The sequence below is a fragment of the Schistocerca americana genome, chromosome 3 (assembly GCF_021461395.2).
Source record: "Schistocerca americana isolate TAMUIC-IGC-003095 chromosome 3, iqSchAmer2.1, whole genome shotgun sequence".
In the NCBI taxonomy this organism is placed as follows: Eukaryota; Metazoa; Arthropoda; class Insecta; order Orthoptera; family Acrididae; genus Schistocerca; species Schistocerca americana.
In genome coordinates this window covers 438,090,490-438,117,041 of record NC_060121.1, presented here as the reverse complement: position 1 = coordinate 438,117,041, position 26,552 = coordinate 438,090,490, and the positions used below count along the sequence as shown (strand labels likewise).

At 41.9% G+C, this 26,552-nt stretch overlaps 1 protein-coding gene across 1 annotated transcript in view; it reads left to right on the top strand.

Moving 5' to 3' along the window:
- LOC124606917 (UNC93-like protein) overlaps positions 1 to 26,552 on the top strand; it is a 411,989-nt gene that overhangs the window by 294,967 nt on the left and 90,470 nt on the right. The window lies entirely within an intron of this gene.

Genomic DNA, 26,552 nt, shown 5'->3' with positions numbered 1-26,552 from the left:
ACTGCTGAGGTCATTAGTCCCCTAGAACTTAGAACTAGTTAAACCTAACGAACCTAAGGACATCACAAACATCCATGCCCGAGGCAGGATTCGAACCTGCGACCGTAGCGGTCTTGCGGTTCCAGACTGCAGCGCCTTTAACCGCACGGCCACTTCGGCCGGCATGCACTCAGTCCTTTTGTAGACATAACTAGGGAGAAGAAGTGCATTGCGGTGAAGTGTACGATATAAGTGCGAAGAATACAAGCTCCAAGACGGTTAAAGTCAGACATTACTGCCTGACACAACAAATTTATCGTATTTTGATGATATTTTTAATTTTCAGTGTATGTTTTGTTGTGGCATGAATTAGCTATTTACCGCACCACTGAATTCTAGCCCCACATGACAGTTGATGTCAGTGCAGGTCATTCACTCCTGTCGTGGCTAGTCTGCCAGATGCAGCGACATGCCAAGGCTAGGTGGGTCCATTTGCTGCAGCGGGAATCACGACTCAGTGGAGGAAGGGGCATCGGACTCAGCACCAGGGTCCATCGACAGCGTATGACAAGACTTCGCATATGAAACTGGGGCAGGTATGGAGCACCGGCCGGTCTTGTTTCTGTCCCTCGGCCGCATATATAAGGACGACAGAGCTGGCGTCGTCATCGGAGGGAGCCGCAGCCGAGACGTGGCGGTATCAGTATAGCCACAAGAGGGCATCACAGCTAGCAAATCCCCAAGAGCATACTCACCCATATGAGGTGCAGCAGAAAATTCGTACAGTTAAGCATTGGAGGCAGCGAGGTCGTCGCTGGTGTCTTGGCTTCTAGCAGCTTGTTGTAAAGTCGGAGCATCGGTTAGATCTGGACGACCGGATAGTGCTTGGCTGTACTGAGCCATTGAACGGAGTGTTGCTAGTATACAAGCTATTTTCTGCAGTGTGTGTACAGCTACGACGGTTAAAGGAGATTGTGTAAGATTTTGTGCACACGACTCCTTGCACCACGCTTAACTTCCTCCTTCTGGAGTATTTCTTTGCGGTGTGGGATCCTCAACAGATAAAATTGATGAAGGACATGTAAAAAGTTCAAAGAAGGGCAGCTAGTTTCGTATTCTCGCGAAATGGGGGAAAGAGGGCCACAGATATGATACATGAATTGGGGTAGTAGTCATTAATACAAACGGGATTTTCGCTACGACAGGACCTTCTCACGAAATTTCAGTCACCAACTTTCTCCGCAGAGTGTGAAACTATTTTGTTGGCGCCCACCTGCATAAGGAGAACTGATGATCGTAATAAAATAAAACAAATCAGAGCTCGCACAGAAACAGGTCATTCTTCCCGCGCGCCGTTAGAGAGTGGAACGGTAGAGAATTAGATTGAAGATGTTTCCAGGAACCATCTGAGAGGCACTTAATTGTGAACTTCAGAGAAATCATTTTGATGTACATGTAGATGTCTGGCTTTCTAAATCTCGATTTTACAAGAGGTCACCAAGCAAATATGACTATGCCGCTATCGGGCCTAGAACATTAAACGTTGAAAAACTGTATTTTATTGTTTTCTGGCGAACCTCAGCAATGATTCGCAACTGCTACATATTTATGGGAATTATATATAATTATATCTTAATCTCCTTTTTCGCTCTCTCTCTATCTGTCTTATCCTCCCCCTCTCATTGTCCATCTCGTCATTCTCCCGCCTCTCTCTGTCCCTCACCTCCTCTCGTATCTGTCCTCCTCCTTCTCATCTCTTTCTCTCATTCTCCTCCTATCCCACTCACTTTGCGTCTCCTCATTTTCTCGTCTCTTTGTCCGTTTCCTTCTCTTTTCCTCCTCTGTTCACCTAGTTCTCCCCCTCTTTCTGATTTTGAAGCTTCTTTTTATGTTGTTGCAAGAGGCACCACAGTGCATTTTAATTTCCACTGTCTTTACTTTTACAAATAAATTCATATAACTTTGTCAGCATGACCAGGAAGGATTCAGCATTCACAGTCACAGCAGAGGAAGTTCAAAAACATAAAATAATAATTTCTTCTTTACATGTGAAATTTTTTCACTTACTATTTGCTGCGTTAGTTGCTGTAGCTACACTTTTCTTCATAAGAAAGAGAGATTCTTCGATGAATCTTGCACAGCCTACAAACCATACTAATAGGTGTATGAAACACCAGAATTTACTTAATTTATGAAGAAATGAGTGAGTTGTTATATATCTAGAAGAAACTTAAACTTTATAGTTAATTATCTCAATTTTTACCATAGTTTTCAATAGATTTGGAAAATTGTACATCTGTAAATGTGGTTTGCAACTGTGCAAAACTCGTGGAAGAATCTCTCTTACTTATGAAGAAAAGTGTTCTTATAGCAACTAATGCAGCCAATAGCAAGTGAAAAGAAGATCAAATTTCATATGTAAAAAAATTATTTTGTTATTTTTTGGTACTTCCACTGCTATGAGTGGAATCCTGAATCCTTCCTGCTAATGATGGCAAAGTTATACGAATTTCGTTGAAAAAGAATAGACAGTGGAAATAAAAAGGTCCTTGTAGTACTGAACTTACGTGACGAAAAATGCAAAACTAAGTTTCTATTCCTGTAGACAGAATATTTAGGATTTTATTGCTTCGCAACATGGTAGGTCATAAAATAAGAAGTATTACATGTCAACAAACTCTAGGCATTAATAAAGAACCTTGTAAAATGAAATGAAGTAGCCGGTCGACTGAGTGATAACCACGAATAAGTGGTCCCATTAAGGAGGATATGCATTATGAGAGTTACGTCTTGGACATGTTTTCTTCGGAGCGAAACTCACTGTCAGAGTTTCCACGTCACTAGATTCACATGTCTTCATAAGCCTCAAGCGATGTCACTCCATTTTAGAGTACGCGTGTTCTCAGTGGATCTATGACGCTGCAGACAAGATAGAGCAGCTGCAAGTGCTACAGAAAATAGCCTGACTATCGACAGTTGGCATACATTCAAATATTGTGTGCCGAGGGATGGCTTAACTATCGACACATTAATCGATATGAAGTGACTGTTATTAGTTAGTGACTGATTGTTATCGAGTTAATGTTGGTTTAGATATGACTGGTTGAAATGAGGAAATGAATTACCTCAATCCCTTAGCAGTACATCGTTGGTTATCGGAGCTATGTTCGAAGCGCGGCTCACCACTAAGACAATTATACTCCACTTAATAATATTCCATGCCAAAGACATGTCTGAAGACGCCCCAGATAGCGGTGGGATACTAACGTGACTGTCGCCCACCGTATGGCTCGACAACCACGAGTGGTGGTCGTGAAGTGCCAATTTTTTTTGTAGCCGGACTCCTTTGGTTGCGCCGCGCAGCATCGTAACAGCACGGCGATACGTGGGCGATACTGTACGATCCATTCTGTTGCCCTTCGTGGCAAGCCATCCTGGCCTTATATTTGGAAAGATCATGCTCACCCGTACATGGAGAGAGATTCCACTGCTTGTCTTGGTGCTTGCCATTGTCCCTGGATCTTTCCATCCAACAACTTTATCAACTAGTGCGATCCCGAATAACTCCTTGTACGAGTCTAAGGGTCAGAGATGGAACAACGCTTTATTGACTTTCCCAATTTATGAAGCTGCTTCTCCTGGATAAATATATAGTTTTCCTAAAAATGTAATCATTTGTTTGTCTGCACATTTACATCATATCACATCACATTCACCCGACTTCCGTCCCATTCGAATAATGCCTTCATGGTGTACCTGCTTTTTTCTTTCTTTTTTTTTAATTAGTGATTTTAAAGAAACAGATATTACGCATTGCTACAGAGCAAGAAACTCACTCCAGTCACATTTATACCAGTTACAATGTCAAGAATGTGATTCAGTGGGAATGACAGGAAGAAATTTCAAAACTAGAAGGTTTAAGAAACTGCAAGTGTTACATTACCCAAGTTACTTTTGCCGAATACCTCAGACAATATGGACCTGAACCACCCAACTTGGAACAGAACGTGAAAATTATTAGAGTAACAGTTACAACAAAAGACTCCTGACATTTCAAGAAAACTTACATATCACAGAGTCCTTGCAAGAAGAAAGAAAGTAATTAATGATCAGGTCGACATAAGCGATAATTAACTGATCACGTTAACCACAAATTCAATAACAGAGATGAAACTTCCTGTCAGATTAAAACTGCGTGCCGGAACGAGACTCGAACTCGGGCAAATACTCTACCATCTGAGCTACCCAAGCACTGCTCACAACCCCTCCTCACAACTTCAATTCTGCCAGTACCCCGTTTCCTACCTTCCAGACTTCACAGAAGTTCTTCTGCGAACCTTGTGAGTACGAGCCTCGGTCCAGCACACAGTTTTAATTCGCCAAGAAGTTTCATATCATCGCACACTCCGCTGCAGAGTGACAATCTCATTCTGGAACAAGAGAGATGTCAAATATAAAGAGCCTAAATAATAAATTCGAAGCCAAGACGTACGGGACTGTTGATATATCGTTGTGGCAAAACGGTAATTAATTAGTAACAATATTATCGAGATAATGTTGGCTTCGATGTGATAGGTTGAAATGATAATGATTCGGAAATGAATTATCTGAATCCCTCTATCCCTCCCTCCTTCTACCTCTCCCTCTCCCTCTCTCTCTCTCTCTCTCTCTCTCTCTCTCTCTCTCTCTCTCTCTCTCTCTCACACACACACACACACACACCTAATTAAAGACGAATGATAAATACATAACGACAATTGGCGCAACACTACACACTGTAAACAAACACATTCAGGACGCAGTGAATAGTGGAAGTGAAATGCGGTCAAAAACACCAAACATTGGCCATCTGAAGTATGGAGACAGAGTAAATACGTCTCCAGGACGACTCTCATGGATTAAGAACACCAGAAATCGTAAAACCAATCGATAACTTCTCCTCACGAAACTTGTGCTACAAAAGCAGTTTCTAACATGGAAAACAAGAGAACAAAAAGAGGAAATGTAAAATAAAAACATCCATTTGATTACTGTGCAATACATTTATTATTAGTTTTATTATTATTACTGTTATTATTAATATTGTCGTTAATTGCCCCCTAAGGGAAGGAATAAAACACCATCAATTTTTATGACATTTCTTCTTTATATTTTCCTCCCAAAAGCCTCTCATATATTCATTATTTCTTCTTCGTCTCTTTTGACCACTTCTTTCCTATTCTCTTCTCTATGGCGTTGGCTGATATTTCCGGTTTTTTGATTTTTCTCTGTATTTTTTCCTGTCTGTCACGTCTTCTTTGTAGGCGTTCACTTTGTTAAGACATTCCACTGTCTTAGTCGTCCCTATGTTAAGAATCCCCCCTGAACCATGGACCTTGCCGTTGGTGGGGAGGCTTGCGTGCCTCAACGATATAGATAGCCGTACCGTAGGTGCAACCACAACGGAGGGGTTTCTGTTGAGAGGTCAGACAAACGTGTGGTTCCTGAAGAGGAGCAGCAGACTTTTCAGAAGTTGCAGGGGCAACAGTCTGGATGATTGACTGATCTGGCCTTGTAACACTAACCAAAATGGCCTTGCTGTTCTGGTACTGCGAACGGCTGAAAGCAAGGGGAAACTACAGCCGTAATTTTTCCCGAGGGCATGCAGCTTCACTGTATGATTAAATGATGATGGCGTCCTCTTGGGTAAAGTATTCCGGAGGTAAAATAGTCCCCCATTCGGATCTCCGGGCGGGGACTACTCAAGAGGATGTTCAAATGGCTCTGAGCACTATGGGACTTAACATCTATGGTCATCAGTCCCACAGAACTTAGAACTACTTAAACCTAACTAACCTAAGGACAGCACACAACACCCAGCCATCACGAGGCAGAGAAAATCCCTGACCCCGCCGGGAATCGAACCCGGGACCCCGGGCTCAAGAGGATGTCATTATCAGGAGAAAACTGGCGTTCTACAGATCGGAGCGGGGAATGTCAGATCCCTTAATCGGGCAGGTAGGTTAGAAAATTTAAGAACGGAAATGGATAGATTAAAGTTAGATATAGTCAGGTGACTACGGGGTTATAAATACAAAATTAAATAAGGGTAATGCAGGTTTAGGTTTAATAATGAATTAAAAAAATTGGAGTGCGGGTAAACTACTACAAACAGCATAGTGAAATCATAATTGTGGCCAAGATAGATACAAAGCCCACGCCTACTACAGTTCTACAAACTTATATGCCAACTAGCTCTGCAGATGACGAAGAAATTGATTAAATGTACGATGAGATAAAAGAAATTATTCAGGTAGTGAAGGAAGACGTAAATTTAATAGTCATGGGTGTCTGAAATTCGTCAGTAGGAAAAGGGAGAGAAGGAAACATAGTAGGTGAATATGGATTGGGGCTAATAAATGAAAGAGGAAGCCGCCTGGTAGAATTTTGCGCAGAGCAAAACTCAATCATAGCTAACACTTGGTTCAAGAATCATGAAAGAAGGTTGTATACATGGAAGAACCCTGGAGATACAAAAAGGTGTCAGATAGATTATATAATGGTAAGTCAGAGATTTAGGAACCAGGTTCTAATTGTAAGACATTTCAAGGGGCAGATGTGGACTCTGACCACAATCTATTGGTTATGAACTATAGATTAAATCTGAAGAAACTGCAAAAAGTTGGGAATTTAACTAGATGGGACCTGGATAAACTGAAAGAACCAGAGTTTGTACAGAGTTTCAGGAGAGCATAAGGGAACAATTGACAGTAATGGGGGAAAGAAATACAGTAGAAGAAGAATGGGTAGCTTTGAGGGATGCAATAGTGAAGGCAGCAGAGGATCAAATAGGTAAAATGACGAAGGCTAGTAGAAATCCTTGGGTAACAGAAGAAATATTGAATTTAATTGATGAAAGGAGAAAATATAAAAATACAGTAAATGAAGCAGGCAAAAAGGAATACAAACGTCTCAAAAATGAGATCGACAGGAAGTGCAAAATGGCTAAGCAGGGATGGCTAGAGGACAAATGTAACGACGTAGAGGCTTATCTCACTAGGAGTAAGATAGATACTGCTTACAGGAAAATTAAACAGACCTTTGGAGAAAGGAGAACCACTTGCATGAATATCAAGAGCTCAGATGGAAACCCAGTTCTAAGCAAAGGAGGGAAAGCAGAAAGATGGAAGGAGTATATAGAGGGTCTATACAAGGGCGACGTACTTGAGGACAATATTATGGAAATGGAAGAGGATGTAGATGAAGATGAAATGGGAGATATGATACTGCGTGAAGAGTTTGACAGAGCACTGAAAGACCTGAGTCGAAACAAGGCCCCAGGAGTAGACAACATTCATTAGAACTACTGACAGCCTTGGGAGAGCCAGTCCTGACAAAACTCTACCATCTGGTGAGCAAGATGTGTGAGGCAGGCGAAATACCCTCAGACTTCAAGAAGAATATAATAATTCCAATCCCAAAGAAAGCAGGTGTTGACAGATGTGAAAATTACCGAATTATCAGTTTAATAAGTCACAGCTGCAAAATACTAACGCGAATTCTTTACAGACGAATGGAAAAACTGATAGAAGCCGACCTCGGGGAAGATCAGTTTCGATTCCGTATAAATGTTGGAACCCGTGAGGCAATACTGACCCTACGACTTATCTTAGAAGAAAGATTAAGGAAAGGCAGACCTACGTTTCTAGCATTTGTAGACTTAGAGAAATCTTTGACAATGTTGATTGGAATACTCTCTTTCAAATTGTGAAGGTGGCAGAAGTAAAACACAGGAAGCGAAAGGCTATTTACAATTTGTACAGAAAGCAGATGGCAGTCATAAGAGTCGAGGGGTATGAAAGGGAAGCAGTGGTTGGGAAGGGAGTGAGACAGGGTTGTAGCTTATCCCCGATATTATTCAATCTGTATATTGAGCAAGCAGTAAAGGAAACAAAAGAAAAATTCGGAGTAGGTATTAAAATCCATGGAGAAGAAATCAAAACTTTGAGGTTCGCCGATGACATTGTAATTCTGTCAGAGACAGCAAAGGACTTCGAACAGCAGGTGAACGGAGTGGACAGTGTCTTGAAAGGAGGGTACAAGATGAACATCAACAAATGCAAAACGAGGATAATGGAATGTAGTCGAATTAAGTCGGGTGATGCTGAGGGAATTAGATTAGGAAATGAGACACTTAAAGTAGTAAAGGAGTTTTGCTATTTGGGGAACAAAATAACTGATGATGGTCGAAGTAGAGAGGATATAAAATGTAGACTGGCAATGGCAAGGAAAGCGTTTCTGAAGAAGAAAAATTTGTTAACATTGAGTATAGATTTAAGTGTCAGAAAGTCGTTTCTGAAAGTATTTGTACGGAGTGTAGCCATGTATGGAAGTGAAACGTGGACGATAAACAGTTTGGACGAGAAGAGATAGAAGCTTTCGAAATGTGGTGCTACAGAAAAATGCTGAAGATTAGATGGGTTGATTACATAACTAAAGAGGAGGCATTGAATAGAATTGGGGAGAAGAGGAGCTTGTGGGACAACTTGGCTAGAAGAAGGGATCAGTTGGTAAGACATGTTCTGAGACATCGAGGGATCACTAATTTAGTATTGGAGGGCAGCGTGGAGGGTAAAAAATCGTAGAGGGAGACCAAGAGATGAATACACTAAGCAGATTCAGAAGGATGTAGGTTGCAAAAAATGGCTCTGAGCACTATGCGACTTAACTTCTGAGGTCATCAGTCGCCTAGAACTTAGAACTAATTAAACCTAACTAACCTAAGGACATCACACACATCCATGCCCGAGGCAGGATTCGAACCTGCGACCGTAGCAGTCCCGCGGTTCCGGACTGCGCGCCTAGAACCACTAGACCACCGCGGCCGGCGATGTAGGTTGCAGTAAGTACTGGGAGATGAAGAAGCTTGCACAGGATAGGGTAGCATGGAGAGCTGCATCAAACCAGTCTCAGGACTAAAGACCACAACAACAACAACATGTTAAGAATCGTTCATCCTACGTATGTATCCGTAAAACTTTGCCCTTTTTTGCGATGTTGTTTGCAATCGCCTTTGTCTCTTATTGTAATTCTTTTATCGGTCTCTCTATTCAGATTCCCTCTCTCTGAACCGGCCCATTGATCTTTCTCAGTATTTTCCTTTCTTGCTTTTTCATATCCTTGATTTTCGTTCTCTCCCAAGTATTTGCAACTTCCTACTTCTGTTGTCTCTCCACATTTTCTTATCGGATGGTGTCGAGTGGGGATTTCGTGTAAATGTAGTGTTTTATTCATATTCGATCTGTAGTCCTGTTTTGGCTGAGGTTTCGTGTAGTGACCGTAGAGCTTCTTCCTGTTATTTATTATGACGGCTGTACCATCAGTAATGGCCAGACAATTAATGTTGACCCTTATATGCGTGGTCTCTCATCTTAACCCCATTGACTCATTTGTCCCATGTCCTGATTATTTTCTCCAATACTGAAGTAAATAGAAAGGCTGACAGGCCGTCTCTCTGTCTCACTCCTGTCTTCACTTCGAATGGTTCCGAGCTCTCTCCCTTTAACTTTACTTTGAATGTCGTATTTTATTAATGTTTCCTGGATTATCTCCCCGGTCTTCTTGTCCACCTTCATTTCTTCCACCGTACTGAAGAGGGTTTCTCCATCTGTGGAGTCGCAGGCCTTCTTGAAGTCGACGAATGTTATTGCGTTGTTCCTGGACTTTCTCGGTATTCATATTGGTCTTAGGCAGCGCATCTGTTTACTGCATGCTCTTCCCTTTCTGAACCCTCCTTGATATTCTCTTACCTGTAGATCTGTAGCTGATTTAACAAAACACATTTATTAAATACAAAAACAAACATGCATTATGGGCTACTGAGGATGCTTCGCAAATAAAAGAGCAAAACGTGTAGACGAACTGCTTTTCATTTAGTTGCAAAGACCGAACACACCTCCATACTTAAAATTTATTTTTATGTGCTCAAAGAAATCGTAATGGCAGGAAAACAACTGAGGGAATAGCGCTTATGATGGAACAAACAGAAAATAAGTCCACTTATATATATATATATATATATATATATATATATATATATATATATATATATCCTGGTTCTTGACATCATTTTACTGTCGCCCTGTAATTTGTGGTGTGTTTTTTGTGCCACCTTGTTGTGAAATTAAAGAAATTCTAAAGGGCAGATGATTTTTCCCATGTTGTCTACTATCTTAGATATTAAGTTAGCATTTGACGCATTTAAATGCTCAAGGTCTTACTTATGTTCCTTTGTGTATGTGCTCGGAGTTGTTGAATTTAATTAATAAAAATATTTAAGTACAGGTAAAGTTTTACGCCCACACAGCACTAGCCACTTTCCTCTCCGTCATTTACTGTCGACAAAAAATTTAGTCTAATTCCGAGAAACAGCTTAACGTGCTTCCTTCTTGGCGTAAATCTTCTTCACATAATGTGAAGTAAGCGATCAAAGAAACCTATATCTGGAAAGTTCTATTCTTTCAGCTTTATTCTTACATTAGCCTGTACCCAAATAGGGTGAAATAAGAAGGCACACAAAAAAATTAATGAAACATAGTTCATTAATATAAATTTCATAGAAAATAAAAAATAACCTGACGGTCTGTTTCACCATTTTAGGGCTGCATATGCAGTCGTGTATTAGATCGAGTGTACTCTAAACACGAAGTCTTTTTTTGAGCTTATGCACTGCATTCCCTCCAGTTGTGCATGAAATGTAAATGAGATCTCTCACTTACGGAAATGTGTATGTATTAAGACACGACGAGCATGGTCTGGAAATTTCAGCGAACGCGTGGAATTCTGGCATTAGCATTTAATTCTGCTGTAAAAGTCTTATGCGCCGAAGCTCTTCTGTACTACGTTTCCACGTTGAAATGTGCGTGCCATATATTGAGAAAATACCCAGTTACCTCCTTCTGTCCTTACTGCGTTTAGTTGGTAATGCAGATACCTGTTAATGCGGAGCGCGGAGCTCCTGAAGTGCCTTTGAGCAGTACTCAGAGCGTGAATGTCTTTCGACGCTTACAATCAGAGGCTGGGACTCGGAAGCGGTAACAGGCGAGCGAAGTGGCACAATTAAGTTCCGGGTACAGCGTCTAGACACGCACAGCTCTAATAAACGCCCTGTTTGTTTGCGCCGGGAATGGAATTCCCTGAAATACGGTCCCTCCATTAGAGAATGGAGACAATTCGTCGTTTTCTACTAGTCTACAGTAAGAGTTTTGCACGCTAACACTCTCTCCAGAAGCTGACCTGGCTTTTTTTCGGGCAGGTCAGGCGCTGGGACCGTGAATTCTTGACTCTAGGAAACGTGACAGTGGAGGCATCAAGCAAAGAAAATGTGTCAACGGGTACTAGTTGGGTTTAAGGTCATCATATCGTAGATTTTCTTTTAAGGTAAGGCCATTAAACGCAGATTAGCTGGTAACAACCGAAAGAACTTTATGTTGACTTACACAGGGTATGGAAACGAAATGAATCGGAAGGAAGTGCATCGACAATATTGATTACTTAGCAAGAGTAAGATGATTACAAGGAATTTAATAATAAATATCTGAAGTGAAACAATTGTACGGTATTGGTTAGCTGAAATTTTTTGGGCAGTAAGTTGAGGGGCCTGTCAGAAACGGTTTCTGTCTCTACGTACGATGTCCCATTTCCTTGCAAATGCAGATGTCTCGAGCACTACGCTTAAAGTCTCCATCCGACGAACGGATCTCCATTAACTGTGTTAACATGTTCTCATTGCATGAGGTTTGGTGTCTTATCAAGTACATTGGTGCAAAATGTGGTGATCAGAAACTTCACGCCACCAGCTCTTCCCTTCTTGCCGCCTAAATACTACCAGAGGAAATTTCTTGCATCGCATTTCGCATTTATTCTTCCGCACAAATAACCTGCGAACTGGAAGCCTGAATCATAGTCTAAATTTTATTCCTCTAACCAAATGTCTTCTTAGTATTGAGATTTCTTTCTCCTCCAGTCTACAGGGAGTCAATGTCATCATTTATCATACTGATAATTGTGCTTGACTGTATATCGAAGAAGTAGTGTTAGCAGTAAATGAACCGACGTGAACGAAAATAAATTTATAAACGGTAAAGAAGTCAATGATAATCTTCATACCTGCCATTATATATCCACAGGAAGACCGGAGAATTTGGAAATGTTGATGCTGTTTACACCCTATTTAGCCGTGACTTATATTAAAACAGAAGTAAATCTGGATAAACAGTGTTGAAAAGTGGTTATGTGCGCATTCCTATTCTTAGTCTGGACGATTTTTTATACATCTATCGCTTATTAACTTCGTTCATTCACAGTTAGTGAGGAAAGTCGACGTCAGTCAACTGAAACTGCTAACAACTTCATAATGATTATTTCAAGCTGTCTTAAAAAATCGGGAAGTGGATAGAGAGATCTTCTACAAAACTACGTTCCACTCCTTTCCTTTATTCGTAGGTGAGATTCCAGTGGGAAAACAACTTCTAGAACCTTTGACATCATATCGCTAATAGATTTTAAGCCATGGCAACTGGAGCAATGCAACCTTCCTGTTACTGTATATTGTAATTTGTCAACTAAGAACTAAATATGCTGGTCTGGACTGGTTCTAATAAAGCTGCGAGCATGACGGCCTTGAATTCCTTAAAAATGTCGTTGAGCGACAATCTTAAACACAGTGTTGAAGCTTCTTTCTTTCGTTTAGAAAAATGCACGATGATACGCTGTGCTGTCTTAGAATATATTTATCCACTACCAGTTTCTGTCATGGACCATGCCGGCCAGAGTGGCCGAGCGGTTCTAGGAGCTACAGTCTGGAACCGCGCGACCGCTACGGTTGCAGGCTCGAATCCTGCCTCGGGCATTGACGTGTGTGATGTCCTTAGCTTAGTTAGGTTTAAGTAGTTCTAAGTTCTAGGGGATTTACGACCTCAGCAGTTGAGTCCCATGGTGCTCAGAGCCATTTGAATCATTTGTCATGGACCATCTTCACAGCACTGGCATCAAAACGAGAAACAAACGGAAAACAGTGAATATCAACACAAATTAAATTTTCGTTAGTATTATTATTCGGGAAAATTAAGTGTACTTACGAAAATTACGTATTGTGACAACTTCACATTTCATACGCAACACTTAACCAGAAAAATATACACAATTGCTGACTTGAAAACGTTAGAATGATACTTACCGCCATAATGCCGGCTTAAGCAAGGAGGAAGTATGGAAAACAGGGAAACATGTAACGGCAGTAAGTGCACAGCACTATTGCTCGGGTACAACATCAAAAAATGGTTCAAATGGCTCTGAGCACTATGCGACTTGACTTCTGAGCTCATTAGTCGAGTAGAACTTAGAACTAATTATACCTAACTAATCTAAGGACATCACACACATCCATGCTCGAGGCAGGATTCGAACCAGCGACCGTAGCGGTACATCACCAAGTAAGTTTACGCACAAGTGTTGATCAAAGAAGCTACTAGTCAGAGTCGAAGATCAGTATGAAAGGTCAAAGTCAATGATCAAGATCAAAGAAAAAATTTAAAAATATGTGTGCACTATAGTACAGGCACAGAGAGATGCACAAGTACTCAAGTTACAACAAAACATATATCCCTTTCTTTTTTTCTCCTCTTTCTTATTTTTTCCCATCTTATTATTTTTTACTATTTCCATTTTCACTTCTTTTCGATACAGTATTATGTAATAATGCATTTTCCCTTCCTGGCCCACGGCGTTCATCCGGGAATGTTCTCTGGTAGAAAAAAATAATGATTCATTATTCGTCAACCACTGTACTTTCATGATAATTAACTGTAAACCAAATCGTAATAGTCAAATAGAGTGAGCTCAAAATCTTTCCTCGATAACAAAAAGTTATTTCTAAGATATACTGATAGATACAGCTACGCAGTTTGTGGAAAATAGTACCTTAACTTTTATGGATATAATCCAAATGGGTTCCCTTTGTTGCCTACAGAATGTGTAGACTATATTCATTACGCTCAAAGTCTTTGTCAACATATCCCCCTTCAAGCCACTGCAGGATCTGGTATTCGTGTCGTAAGGGTTTGAACATCAGGAACTGGTGAAATGAACAATTTATCGTCAACATGATCCCACAAAAATGTCGAGTTTTGATGCTCACCATGTATGACTAGTGAAATATGGCAACCTCCACAGGTTTACTAAAATGTATAAAAACGCTAGCTCCAAATTTAACATGTATGCCGTATCGCTTTCACGATGACGAAATATTTCAGTAGGAAAGAAAGAAATTTATCACGGAGGAATACCTTAGTGCGGACACACAGCGTGGGTAAGTTCACACTACACCTTTTCTTCTAATGCTTCATTATCACCCTGAGGCATTTCAGTGTGCGACAGCAGCCTCATTGCGTAATTGAAACAGTATTTTGTGCGATAACTTCCGAGACTCCATAGCTTCTCAGTCTACGAGACTTCTCTACAGAATAACCTTGTGCATTAACATTGAAAAGAAGGAACTTGTTTCTCCATGTGCAAGGAGATCGTCGTAGCAGCTCTACAATAGTTATGCGCTGGCCACAAGCGCAGAACAGAAAAAAGGAAAAATGTGAGGATCATATCAGGAAGTCAGAAGAAGTTAAAGAGCGATCAAAAACTTTTCGTTGAGGGCGTTGCTGCAGGTTATATGCGACGTAATGCAACTCCTGTGCGGATATATAAGCACAGACACGTCGACAAGGGATTAATGTGGCGTTCTTGTCTTTCCGACGCTCGTGCGGTAAATGCGAAAACGTGAACTATCGCGACGTTATTACAAAATGCGTCGAAGCATGACCGACGTGCTGTTAATCTATTCTTGGCTGCCGCAGGACCAACACCACTATGGGTAATTTGTTTGGGGCAACATGTCTGCCGGAATCCACCGTTATGGAATGGTGACGCAAGGAGCGGTGCTGCTTCACGATAACGCACGTCCGATATCGCAAATGTCCTAACACAGAAGTTACGCCAACTCAAGTGGAAGACATTCGATCACCTGACCTACAGTCCTGATCTGCCCCCATCAGTTTATCAAGCCTTCGGTTCCTTGAAAAAGGGCTTCAAAGGTCGATAATTTCTCTCGAACGAGGCTGTGCAGCGAGCAGATACGGACTTCACACAGCAGGCCACAATGTTTTACCAAACGGTTATCTTCAACCTGGTGCGTCGTTGGGATGACACCCTCAATGCTCACGGCGATTTTGCGTCATTAGCATACCTGTTGTGGACTTACGGCCTTCATACGGAAACTTTTTGGCCGCCCGTTATAATTCATCTCATAATATGAGCGCGTGCTGAAAAATGGTGTCTCCGAATATTTTATGCGAAAACTCTCAAAAACTTTTTAAGTAAAACAAACTTTGCTAACATGCTCCGCCTTTATTGTTCAGATCAACGTACTTGATGCCCCCTGCCGCTAGAGGGCTCCTAATTATGCGTGTGATATTGCGGTGTATAAAGTTACGACTTGAAACAGCATGCTACAATTGAATCGTGACTTCATCCCTCCCGAGTTTCATCTGTTTCCAAAACTTCAGGAACACCTTCGAGGGAAAAAAAATGGTTCAAATGGCTCTGAGCACAATGGGACTTAACTACTGAAGTCATCAGTCCCCTAGAACGTAAAACTACTTAAACCTAACTAACCTAAGGACATCACACACATCGATGCCCGAGGCAGGATTCGAACCTGCGACCGTAGCGGTCGCGCGGTTCCAGACTGTAACGCCTATAACCGCTTTTTTTTCAGTCAACAAAAACAGTAACAAAAATTTCTACAATGAAATGACATAAATAAGGTGACAGATAATTGCAGTCATAAATTACAGCATTCAAAAAATGAGTCTTTAGCAGTAGCACAATTTAGCACCTTCACTGTCACCTTCAACTGATGGCAGATCAGCATGCACTCGGCCACTCCGGCCATCCACCTTCGAGGACTTAACATTGATAGATGAAGCAATGCAAGCAGAAGTGTGATTTGGGCTCCGTCAGCAAAAATTCTACAGCGACGCGATCAACAAACTGGTCTATCATTGGGCGAAATGTGTTCGTCGCCAGTGTAGCTGTGTTAAGAAATAAATAAGTTGACACGCAGGATATAGATGCAGAACGTTAATAACATGCCGTCGTGTATCTTACGTGATTAACCGTGCACGAGACAATATGAATTTCTGTGTCATCCAGAATGTCCTGCAGACAGTTTGTAACGATGTTCAAGGAAGAGTAAAGAACCAGCAACGCATTGTTCCCCGTGTGGTATATCGTCGCGTATTTACGCTTTTAACATCAAATATCAAACGTTGATTCGATGTAGTATCCATGGAGATGGTGACAGGAGAATTCATGGATTTTCCAACCGCATATTTACTCGATCGAACTGCAGCTCCCATAAATAACGGCACCCAGGCAGGTTTATACTAGCCTCCGGTTTTAGCAAGAGATATTTTTCTAGAACACGCTCACCGTACAAAATAAACTGAGTTAAAGGCACTTTCTGTGATGCAACACTGGTTGAAGAATGTATACAAAATATGCTACGATGAATTCCATTCCCATAGGCTAACGAGAAACATTAGCCTTTTTTCTTCGAAATGGAATTCTGTTTGTTATGTAAGCTGCAGATTGAAAGTCTTACGCATTAAGTGAAGTGGTTGTAAATTAAACGTTGTTTGGAATGTTACCGCTTGGTGCTTCACCGAGTGCAAATACAATGAAAATTATCTCTTTACTTGGAGTGTTGCCACTTCAAACATCTTTGCATGCTGAACATACGAGCGATACTGCTCCGGACCTGGCGAGGTGGCGCAGTTATTAGCACAATGGACTCGAAATCGGGAGGACGACGGTTCAAACCAGCGTCCAGCCATCTTGATTTCGGTTTTACATGATTTCTCTAAGTCGCTTCAGGCAAATACCGGGGTAGTTCCTTTGAAAGGTCACGGCCAACTACCTTTCCCATCCTTCCCCAGTCCGATGGGAGCGACGACCCCGTTGTTTGGTCCCATCCTCCAAATCAATCAACCAACCAACAGTCCCCGCTTTCCCTAATCTGCGTTACTGTAAAGTAGAGCGCTGGCAAGCAAGCAGGTAATAGTCGAGTCGAATAACAGCCTTGCGCTCTAGTAGTTGCTGAGTCCTGGGGATAGGGTGTTGTATCATGGCGGCGTGAACAGCTAGGATAGCGCACGTGCCCTCACAGAGGTATCTATTTGAAACGCTCCATGATGTTGCAACCTGAGGACGGGGATGATTTTTAAGATGACTGTATGAAGAAACAGCACTTTAGAAAAGATAATTTGTTTTGAGTTTATAGCTTCCAGTGCGAGTTCAGCAATTACTGCTGTGTTTTCATCGTGTCTAATCATATCTAGTCTTAGTAACCAGGGAGAACTATCAGCTAGGTATTCAGCATTCTAATTAGCACTCCAAGATATAAAGTATTCTATTAGGAATAAAAAAGAAGCAGGAATTATGGAGTATAACAACCTGATTATTCATGTTAGTTTGTGCTTACTTTAGTGCTATTAAAAGAGCCGAATATACGACTAATTTCAAAATACTTCATTTTGTCATTCACGTATATTTGACAAAGCATATCCCCACTGTTCGAAGGACAACGTGTTTGGTAAAATGTGTTGTGTCACGCCTTTCAGTTTTGCGTGAGCAATAATTGATCACTTTCAAAAGAGAATAAAAACTAATTTGCTAAAACGGCATTCCATAAGAATTAAAAATAAGAGGGTAAACTGCCGCGCGGTGATTTATATCAGTTCACCTTTCTTATAGTATAACCACTCCAGAGACAAGTTATTTTTTGCTAGGGTAAAAATTTGTTGTAGGGCCTAAATGAACATTTTGACAGAATATTAAGGACAGTTTTCACTTAGTGGAGCTTCATGACTGTACGACCATAAGATGCGGTTTTTGTAATAGGTCACATCCAAATTCCTTAACAGTTAGTCATCCTGAGTATTCTTGTGTATTATTCTTCATATACCGTCAACACTATGGTGACAAAAGTCATGGGATAGCGATATGCACATTTACAGACGGTGGCAGTACAGCGTACATTAGGTACAAATGGGCAAAGGATTGGCGGAGCAGTCATTTGTCTTATGAAAAAGTTTCCAACGTGATTACAGCCACACGCGGGAATTAACAGACTTTTAACACGGGATGGTAGTTGTAACTAGACAAATCGGACTTTCCTCTTCGTAAATCGATAAGCAATTCAGTATTCCGAGATCCACAGGGTCAAGACTGTGCCCATAATACAGTATTTCCGGCATTACCTCCCACCACGGACAACGCAGTGGCTTCTGCCTTCACTTAATGACCGAGAGCAGCGACGTTTGCAGTACTAACAGACAAGCGGCACTGCACTGCAGAAGGCAATGTGGATCGTACGACTAAGTATTCGTTAAGACAGTGCGACGAAATTTGGCGTTAATGGGCAGTGATAGCAGATGACCGACGGGAGTGCCTTTGCTAACAGCACTACATCACCTGTGTCTCCTGCAGTGGTGGCTTCATCCGTTGTACCCTAGAGGATCAGAAAACCGTGACCTGGGCAGATCAATCCCGATCTCAGTTGGTATAATTGATGGTGTGTTCGAGGGTAGCGCAAACCCCACAAAGCCATGGACTCACGTTGTCAACAAGGCACCGTGCCAAGATGGTGGTGGCTCCATAATTGTGTCGGCTGTGTTCCCATGGAATGGACTGAGTCCTCCGGTCAGAATGAACAGATCATTGACTGAAAATAATTATGTTCGGCTACTTGCAGACCATTTGCAGCCATTCATGGACTTCATGTTCCCAAACAAAGATGCCATTTTTATGGCTAACAATGCGCCATATCACTTGGCCTCAATTGTTTGCGATTGGTTTGAAGAGCATTGTGTACAATTCGAGCGAATGATATGACCACCCAGATCACACGACAAGAATCCCATCGAACATTTACACGATATAATTGAGAGGTCAACTCGTACACAAATTCCTGCACCAGCAATATTTTCAAAAATGTGGACGGTCATAATGGCAACGTGCTTCAATATTTATGCAGGGGATTTTCAACGACTTGTTGAGTCCATGACATGTCGAGTTGCTGTACTATACTTTAAAAAAGGAGGTCCGTCTCGATATTAGGAAGTATCCCATGTCTTTTGGTACCTCAGTGTAATTTCAATACACTCAGATGCATTTCACATTGTTGTGTCAGCTGCTATGGGAGTCACCACCGACACAAACAAGGAAGGAGAGACGCTGCGGTGGCCAGTGACAGGAACCCAAAATGATCTACACATTAAACTTTCTAATTAATCAATTACATTGACTCTCTATTACTCAGTAAAGTCTGCGAACGAACGGGGCCGACCAGCGATTGGCGGCTGATTAAGTCAGCGTTGACAAGGGGCACTGAATTCTGTCTTGCTGGAGGTGTGGCAGTTCCCACTCTTCCACTGGCGCGCAGCTCAGTGGCATCTTGAAGGCGTTTCGCGGTGCTCCGCTGGTCGGTGTGGAGTACATGTTTCAGAACAACACACAGGTTAATTACATTCACATACCTAAAAACTAATTTGCATTAATAAGCTCATGTTCAAAAGTAGGGTAGCTACGCCGATATTAGATCAGAATCTGTAATCAGAATTTAGAAGTCAGACAGTTTTCAGATTGTTAGCAAGACATTCAACTGCACGTATTTTAATCGTATAAGTTTCAACATAAAAAAAACAACTTCATATTCATGACGAAGGCAGCCGGCCGGTGTGGTCGAGTGGTTCTAGGCGCTTCAGTCTGGAACCGAGCGACCGCTACGGTCGCAGGTTCGAATCCTGCCTCGGGCATGGATGTGTGTGATGTCCTTAGGTTAGTTAGGTTTAAGTAGTTCTAAGTTCTAGGGGACTGATGACCTCAGATGTTAAGTCCCATAGTGCTCAGAGCCATTTGAACCATGACGAATGCAGTTCTACTGAACATGTTCTGTGAACGAGAAAAATTCCACAAACTTCTTAACTTATTTATCTACTGCTATTCATGTCCATATGTAAAACGGTAATTGACTATCTCCGCCCAGATATTTACTTGCGTTATAGAAAGTGCTCTTAAGGAGATACAAAAGTTATCCATCCGATAGTTATGTATAAAATTCCAACACTGTAGGTTACGGCAGGGACGTCGTCCCCTTACAGCCAAATAACGGTCCTCTCTTTCTGATGTCACACGTGGTGGGCCCTGCCGTGGTCTTCGGAGTACAGTTTCCGGCTCTGTAAACTGTCGCCACAGCCGAGAAACAACAGAACGATTCACATTACGCTATCACGCAACATCCGTTTGCGACTGTCCTGCTTCGCACACCCCTCCCCCCTCCCACCACGGCAGAGAGCCTAGTAAGCGACTTCTCTGTGATTGATTACACAGCAGTTGTGGCAAATAGCGCCACGTTTGAAAGGTGCCCTGACGTCATCGTTGGCGTGTTTGTCGGTTGACCGGAATGCCACCTTCCGTGTACAGCACGATCGTACGGACATCTGTTGACAGTTTGTTCGATCACATCGTCAATTAGATACAGAACTGGGAAATACCGGTTTGTTGTTTCATTTACTTTCCAGATATTTCTTTACACTTAGACATTTGTCGTAGCGTGGTACCAAGTTCCCAATGCCCTCCTCACAGAAGGCAGCCCCTATGATTTCCGTCAATTCGCTACGCTGGTCAGCTTCTCGTTTCCTGTGCTAAAATGTTCCGTTCACAGCCACCAGTTCAAATGAGCAACAGATGAAAATCATAGTGAGCCGAATTCAGGCTGTATGGTGGGTGATCAAAGACTTTCCATCGAAAAGGCTGCAGGAGCGTCTTCGTTGCACTTACAGTGTGCGGCTAAGATTTGGCATGAAGAAAGAAACACAAGACACTTACAGAATGTGGGCCGTATGAAATCTGACAAAACGTTGGAGCAGGCACTTCATACAAGACGGGCGACAATGTTGTTCTTGGTATCTATACATGCTCACTGCGTGCTCAGAACTCAAAAGTGCGACGTGACACGTTAGACGGACATACTAGAGATACTGTGCCGCAGATCTGCGCAAAGTTTCATCAGATTTCGCCATTGCTTTAATTTCACGACTAATCGGAGGCTTAAAAAAAAAGGAAAAGAAAATAGCCCTCGGAATAGTCAGATGGGAAATTCATTGTCGTCTTTCCGAAAGCGAGTCCAGGGTCATAAATACTGAACGGTTCAAATGGCTCTGAGCACTATGGGACTTAACTACTGTGGTCATCAGTCCCTAGAACTTAGAACTACTTAAACCTAACTAACCTAAGGACATCACACACATCCATGCCCGAGGCAGGATTCGAACCTGCGACCGTAGCGGTCACGCGGTTCCAGACAGTAGCGCCTATAACCGCACGGCCACTCCGGCCGGCTAAATACTGAACCATGCTTTTAGTAACGAAGTATAGTGGAAAATAATTTGTTTGGAATTTCAGAGTCGTCATCTTGTGTTAGTAATCCTGAGTTTTACTTGATCCTTTCATATTGCGTAAATCACAAAGAGCTAGTTTTGTAGGCATGAAGGTGACGATTACCAAACATAATGTCATTTTATTGTACAGCGGTTGTCTGAATTTAAGTTCGAAGCGGTCTCCCTCACACTTTTAAGAGAACTAATTCGTCATTTTTGGTTCCTCATCTCTGACTCAAATATACTACAGCAAAAGGGGAAAGGAATTGTAAAAGTGCTTGTGCACTACACATTGATATGTTTTACATGACACGCCACCTAGTGTGTCATAGTGTCTATAACGGTATCTGTACGACAAAGTATCTGACAGATCTGGAAACGACGAAAATTGCTACCGTTCAATTTCATGTCGTACATGGGGTCATTTATGGCTTGTTCATTTCTGGGCAAGATAGAAATAGGTGCCATGTTGTAATATGACTCAACATTTCACGCTTAGGTAAACTTATTTTTATTGCCATGTTCATGTTTACTTCAATATGTCAATTAAAATGCAACCACCAGAAAAAATTAAAGCTAATATATTGTGTTTTCCATCTGTTTCGGTACATTTACAGCCACGACTCAACAATGTTCATTGCAGAGCATTAGAGACAGGCAATAATTACATGTTTCACTAGCCAGACAAACAGCACGTGGAGAGAACCGGAGGCAGTAAGACAAACCATGCATTGGAGAGAACGACGGTTCTAATACATGGCTGACCATCCTACATTAATTTTCCCCTTGTTTCTCTAAATTGCTTAGGGAATTGTCGGGATGCTCCCTGGGGAAGGCCTGTGCTCCGTTCCTGACAACTCTCCGCCGATGAAACATGAGACCCTTATTCTCCATCCTTCTTTCATTCAGGTCGACTGTGGTCGTGGTGGTTTGTACTAGTTCATTGACTAGGAGTTCAAACATTTCTTAACCTAAGTACTGACGACTTCATTGCCCTTAATTTCGCAGTGTTTCTTCAGCTTCAAGTTGCCTCTTTCTGGCTTCACAGTTCCTGTGCTTTGCCTAAGATGTGATATAAAAGGCGGCCGCTGTGGCCGAGCGGTTCTAGGCGCTTCAGTCCGGAACCGCGCTACTGCTACGGTCGCAAGTTCGAATCCTGCCTCGATCATGGATGTGTGTGATATCCTTAGGTTAGTTAGATTCAAGTAGTTCTAAGTCTAGGGGACTGATGACCTCAGAGGCTAAGTCCCATAGTGATACGCAAGATAAGCAAATTTTGGTGCCCTTACTATGGTGGTTTAATTGGTTTAATGCTGATCATGAGCCACATCCTATTAAAATCTGTTCTCCGCGAGTCCCTTTCCTTAAATGACTCCCTTTACCATTGTTGTGACGTCAATTCAATTATAAGGTTGAATGCCATTGCCGAAAGCTTCAGTGTGCTTCCGCATTACATTACACTATTAAAGTACACTATTAAAGTGTGCACTGCGCACCCAATCGTGGATTTACAAACCATAAGTATATGGTGTCTGTAAAATCATGTGTCAGAAACTTTAGGGATTTTTTTCGTTGACATCAGGACATCACAAACATTTCACATGAACATCGGTCCCAAATTCATTTTTAGAGAGGTACATCTTTGAAATGTGGTGGAAGTTGCTCTAATATAAAACAAGCTACAGGAAGACGAAACAAAACAAATTTCATGACAACCTGGAGACTAGAAGAAGAATAAAAATACACATTAGATGCAAATTACATAACTGGGAACCACAACACGGATTTTCTTTCGTAATCTACAGCGATTAAACTATTATCGGACAGATTAATCTAGTGAATTCTATTTTTCGGGTGCGCTAAGAGGTTACGGCAAGACCCCGACTGATGGGAAGTTTGAGCCGGCCTCATGTTCGGGCCAAGGCTTTTGCTTTATTTCTTCGACGCACAGTTTTAACTTGTCTTGGCTTCCACTTGTCACTTGAAGTTGGCCTTTTTGCCTGTCTCTGACCTACGACCTTAACTTCTCCGATAGATGAGGTATGATAAATAATAAATTAAGGCATATTGGTAAACATTTTCTTAAAGTCAGTTGTTTGGGGGTTGATATTCTTTCCCAGCCGCACCTCTCTGTCAAAATGGTATTACGTTGCTTGGCGTATCGAAATTGCGCTTCCTCTGTGGAGGGACGGGTTTGAGGTTTGTTTGATTTAATGTCAGCCTACCTATTCTTCCGATGGAAGTGGCGTCCTCGTGGTACCAAGTCGTTCATCAGCTTGTCCCCACCAACGTTCGACTTTTTCACATAGGCCTTACCGAGACAGACCGAGATAGTCGTTGGCATGAAACTGATACGTTATATCATCGATCGGTCGTCTGCGGAAACGGGCTTTGGAGTTGGCTCCGCTGACAATTGGTCTTTCTTGCCAGGACGACGGAAGCGGTAATCTCCAGTGAGATTCCCCTGCTTCCCGATTCAGCCTTCTTTCCCTGAACAAGGAACAATACGGTTATGTGGCTTGTCGGGCATTATGTTCATTATACAGGGTGTTACAAAAAGGTACGGCCAAACTTTCAGGAAGCATTCCTCACACACAAAGAACGAAAATATGTTATGTGGACATGTGTCCGGAAACGCTTACTTTCCATGTTAGAGCTCATTTTATTACTTCTCTTCAAATCACATTAATCATGGAATGGAAACACACAGCAACAGAACGTACCGGCGTGACTTCAAACACTTTGTTACAGGAAATGTTCAAAATGTCCTCCGTTAGCGAGGATACGTGCATCCACCCTACGTCGCATGGAATCCCTGATGCGCTGATGCAGCCCTGGAGAATGGCTATTGTATCACAGCCGTCCACAATAGGAGCACGAAGAGTCTTTACGTATGGTACCGGGTTGCGTAGACAAGAGCTTTCAAATGCCCCCATAAATGAAAGTCAAGAGGGTTGAGGTCAGGAGAGCGTGGAGGCCATGGAATTGGTTCGTCTCTACCAATCCATCGGTCACCGAATCTGTTGTTGAGAAGCGTACGAACACTTCGACTGAAATGTGCAGGAGCTCCATCGCGCATAAACCACATGTTGTGTCGTACTTGTAAAGGCACATGTTCTAGCAGCACAGGTAGAGTACCCCGTATCCGTATGAAATCATGATAATGTGCTCCATTGAGCGTAGGTGGAAGAAACTAAAATGAACTCTAACATGGAAATTAAGCGTTTCCGGACACATGTCCACATAACATCTTTTCTTTATTTGTATGTGAGGAATGTTTCCTGAAAGTTTGGCCGTACCTTTTTGTAACACCCTGTATGAGGGGCAGCGGGTATGGCCAAGACCTGTGTGCCTTTTACCAATACATCGTTATGGCCCATTGGAAATGGCAAAAGATGCCACGCTATCGTGAGCTTTTCGTGAATACGCTGTACCTGGTATTTCGTCAAGCAGTTGGATGAAATGTGGAATCCCTCTTCTGTTTGTATGTTTCATTCCTATTACGCTGCTTTTGGTAAACCTGACAAAGAAAACAATAAAAGAAAGGTGTTGAGTTAACTGGTCCTCTTGGTATTTCCGTCACAGTCAGTTTCCAGGTGTGTTGTTAGAGAGACCAAATGCCTAGAATACAACGGCCAAAATGAAGACAAGAATAGAAAAAGAAAAATGGTCATGTGCAAATCGAAAATTTTGCTGGGATGGATTCAAGTCACACCGCTACCATATTTTTTTAAATTTTTTAATTGTATTTTATTCCTCGCAATATTAAAAGATTAACTGAATGGGCCATTGTTGACAGGCACTAAGTCCGCTAGTATGAGATACATTTTTTTGTACATGTAAAGTACACACACATACGCCGTTATAATAAAGCCGAAATTGCACTGCTGGCAATGTTACTAATGGTTTTACTGACAAAATACGTAACTTACGTAACAGGTCTTGGTTCCTATCAACACGGAAGGAACAGAACCTTTAAGCGAGCAATAACATTCATAACCTTTCTTTATTCCCTTCATTTTCAAATGAATATCTGCATATCATGGTTCAAATAGCTCTGAGCACTATGTGACTTAACATCTGAGGTCATCAGTCCACAAGAACTTAGAACTACTTAAACCTAACTAACCTAAGGACATCACACACATCCCTGCCCGAGGCAGGATTCGAACCTGCGACCGTAGTGGTCGCACGGTTCCTTACTGTAGCGCATAGAACCGCTCGGCTACTCCGGCCGGCTCTGCGTACGAAGTATGAAATTAAAAGGTAACATAAATGAATTAATAATTATTTTTCATACAACCCACGGAATTGTTTATATTTTGTTTGGCGGAACACAACCCTATTAATGATAAAACAGCTGCTGTATAGTCATAGATATTGCACAGCAAAACTGTTAGGATAACAAGCCATAGTTTCAGGCAAAGTAGTTAATGCATTTGCACTGACAAGGGCAACCTTATATTTCACCAAAGAATGCTTTACTCGCCTCAGAAGTCGTGACACAATGATGAACCCTCTGGAGATCGTCTTGTTTCGTTGATTTGATTGGAACTCTTCCTTCTTCATAGGCCCTTCTCAAATGGTTCATAAAAGGTGCATTTATTGGTTTAGGTTGAGACAAATGGAATGTGTGATGGAAAACTCTCCCAATGAAGGGACGAGCAACCGCTCTTCCAGGATGATCTGCAGAGTAGTGGAACTCGGAGAATTCTCCGGGAGCATACTGCACTTTGGGGCTTCTAGAAATGTCCTTCCCTGTTGATTCATCACTCACTGTTGTTTTTCTGTAATGCTTAGGCCACCAAGTGTCCACATCAACGGTAACAGCACTTTCCACCATTTGTACTATAACATCCCTTATTGCATTAGCAGTGATAGTACAATAATCTTTTGGAGTGTCGATTCTTTCGCAGCACTTAATTTTTTGCTTTAAAACACCAAAATCCCTATTGCAAGGCAGGAGGGAATGACCACGCTTTCATGCATTAATACAATTTGAGACTTCTGCGCATGCGAATACTTAGTTCACTTTCTGCTACT